The sequence below is a fragment of the Aegilops tauschii genome, chromosome 5, assembly GCF_002575655.3.
Source record: "Aegilops tauschii subsp. strangulata cultivar AL8/78 chromosome 5, Aet v6.0, whole genome shotgun sequence".
In the NCBI taxonomy this organism is placed as follows: domain Eukaryota; kingdom Viridiplantae; phylum Streptophyta; class Magnoliopsida; order Poales; family Poaceae; genus Aegilops; species Aegilops tauschii.
In genome coordinates, this window is record NC_053039.3 from 465,281,243 (window position 1) to 465,284,594 (window position 3,352).

At 47.9% G+C, this 3,352-nt stretch overlaps 1 non-coding gene across 1 annotated transcript; it reads right to left on the reverse strand.

Moving 5' to 3' along the window:
- Window positions 1-2,129: 2,129 nt before the first annotated feature.
- Window positions 2,130-2,202, reverse strand: TRNAF-AAA (transfer RNA phenylalanine (anticodon AAA)). Its single transcript has one exon. It is a non-coding gene; the product is annotated as a tRNA-Phe (tRNA).
- Between the last annotated feature and the right edge of the window lie 1,150 nt (window positions 2,203-3,352).

Genomic DNA, 3,352 nt, shown 5'->3' on the forward strand with positions numbered 1-3,352 from the left:
GGGCACTCGATGTCGTGGTATCAGCCGAAGTTCTTCTTGACGTCAGCGACGGAGCGGCGCGCGCCGGATTGGACTGGAACGCCTGCTAGGCTAGGTCTGCTTCCGGCCGCCCTCGCAACATGCAGGTGTGCAATGGGCGATGGGCCCAGACCCCTGCGCGCATAGGATTTAGACCGGCGTGCTGACCTCTCTGTTGAGCCTAGGTGGGGCTGCGACGTGTTGATCTTACGAGGCCGGGCATGACCCAGGAAAGTGTGTCCGGCCAAATGGGATCGAGCGTGTTGGGTTATGTGGTGCACCCCTGCAGGGAAGTTTATCTATTCGAATAGCCGTGTCCCTCGGTAAAAGGACGACCCGGAGTTGTACCTTGACCTTATGACAAGTAGAACTGGATACTTAATAAAACACACCCTTCCAAGTGCCAGATATAACCCGGTGATCGCTCTCTAACAGGGCGACGAGGAGGGGATCACCGGGTAGGATTATGCTATACGATGCGACTTGGAGGACTTCAATCTACTCTCTTCTACATGCTGCAAGATGGAGGCTGCCAGAAGCGTAGTCTTCGACAGGATTAGCTATCCCCCTCTTATTCTGGCATTCTGCAGTTCAGTCGACCAATATGACCCTTTACACATATACCCATGCATATGTAGTGTAGCTCCTTGCTTGCGAGTACTTTGGATGAGTACTCACGGTTGGTTGCGTTCCTTCTTTTCTTTCAGATAGTGGGATGCGTTGATCTGCTGAATCAAGAAGATCAAGTCCTCCCGGGCAAGGCGAACCTAGTGGTTTCTAGCTGGTCCAGGGATATTGCTAGGACCAATAATAGGAATATCATTTCAATAGCGCTAGGAAGAAGCCCCGCGGGGCGTAGCAGAACTGTCACGCAGAAGTCACACAGTATGCTGATCGTTCTGAAATGATAAAAAGTATGGGATTTCATAAGAGATTCATACATAGAGATCTAAACTCATGGAAGGGCCCGGCCAGCAAACGAGATCTCTTACATCCAAAGGACCATGCCAATCGAAGATGAACCATTCACCGAGCCGAGTATGTGCAAGACAAGACATGGCACTTCGTGTATGAGTGACAAAATGTCAGGGCAGAATAGCCCCTTCAAAGTAGGGGCTTCACAACCCGCTTCTCTTCCTTAATTTAGTGAATGGTGGGTGCGCAAAGTCTTGAGTTTTGGACCTGTTACGGACAAAAGGAGAAGACAACCATTGTACCGATCCACTACTTGAATCTACGAGGACTCCTAAACCATGAAAACAGGGTTGTGGGAGAGCAATACAAGCGTTGTGCTGCTAGGCGAAGCGGTTGAGTGCCGCACCCTAGATGGCTAAAGTCCAGTAGCCGAAAGCATCACTAGCTTACGCTCTGACCCGAGTAGCATGGGGCACGTGGAATCCCGTGTGAATCAGCAAGGACCACCTTGCAAGGCTAAATATTCCTGGGTGACCGATAGCGAAGTAGTACCATGAGGGAAAGGTGAAAAGAACCCCCAGTGGGTAGTGAAATAGAACGTGAAACCGTGCTGAGCTCCCAAGCAATGGGAGGGCAAAGTGGAAAATGAAAAAAGCATATCGTTCTTAGAAATTGTGGAATTTGACTCAGTTAGAGCTATGGTTTAGCATCAAGAGGGAAGTTTTGTAAAAGCAACAGGAAGAATTGCTCAAGGGGCGCTCCGCTCCTAGTCACTAAGCAGCTATTCTGTCCGACGGCGGACTCCATTAATCTGAGGTTCTTTCTCTCACGTAATTTCGCCCGCCTGTTCTACTTCCGTCTTAATCCTTCGTGCTCCACACCCGCCTCACTGGACCTATCCATTCGAGCTCTCTCCTCTAATCCCAACTCGACACGGCTGGACGACGACGCCTGTTCACTTATAACGAAATCACACGTTAAGCCCGATGAATTCATCTACAATTTCTGGATTTGTCGGTTTGGCAAGGCAGCCTAAATCTCCTATTTTTCCAAGTGAAAGCCGGGCTGACGAATAACCAACCCGCAATGAATAAGGAAGGTATAGTAATGCTATGAATAACCCAGTATCGAATACTGGTAATAATATAAGCAGAAGAGCGTTCTCCCGTGCTTCCAGACATGCTGAGCTCTTTCTCTGCCAGGAACCAGATTTGAACTGGTGACACGAGGATTTTTAGTCCTCTGCTCTACCAACTGAGCTATCCTGACCTTTTCTTGTGCATCATCCTAGTAGAGTATTTGTATCTATGTCAATTAAAAGGACTAAAAATTAATTAAAGTATTTCAAAATTTTCAGATCCCAGTTGTAGGAAATTGGATTGATATAGGCGCCCAACTCAGAACAAGGTTGACGAGGAGTGACCGATCACTTGAGGGAACGATCGAGGAGAGCGATCTCCCTTTCAGGAAAGCTACACCAACTCCGGAACAAGGTCGATGAGTCGTGAAATCACGATTGATTGAACGACGAGGAAGACCGATCACGCAAAAACGGATGCATGCAGTTCGTTCACGCCTAGGAACTCAACTGATGTCCCTTCTTTTCTCCCTCTTTTCCCCTTTCTATACCGGATTGTCGCAACCAGATGCTGGAGTCCAGGAGCTAGAGATCCCGAGGATGATTCTACGTGGAGTTCGGCTTCGAGGAGTAGTTAGGAGGTCCCAGGCAGGAGGCCTTGCCTCTTCGATCGTTGCTACTTTTGTGCTAGCCTTCTTAAGGCAAACTTGTTTAACTTATGTCTGTACTCAGATATTGTTGCTTCCGCTGACTCGTCTATGATCGAGCACTTGTATTCGAGCCCTCGAGGCCCCTGTCTTGTATTATGATGCTTGTATGACTTATTTATGTATTAGAGTTGTGTTGTGATATCTTCCCGTGAGTCCCTGATCTTGATCGTACACATTTGCATGCATGATTAGTGTATGGTCAAATCGGGGGCGTCATAAGTTGGTATCAGAGCCGACTGCCTGTAGGAATCCCCCTTCCAAACTCCTTGGCCGAAGTCGAGTCTAGCCTTTACAAAACTTTTACTAACATGACTGTGTGGCTTACGGGCCCACGTCGCCATTGGGTGGTATTAGGATCTTTTACTCCTTGTCTATACTCTGGGACTCTGAACTCTCTCCTATTCGGGTTAAATGATTTTGCTAAAAGGACTAACTGTAGGTTCTCGTAAATACTTTCTCCCGGAGAGCCCTTTATCACAGATGGTCGCCGACTACACCAGAAGATGTTGAAGATACTCTTCGATCATTCCCGAGACCCTTGTGCCCTCTGCCTTTTCAATTCCCTACTACCGATATATCCATATGGATAACAACATACACTTGTTGTTCATACAATTACTCTGAGTTTCTC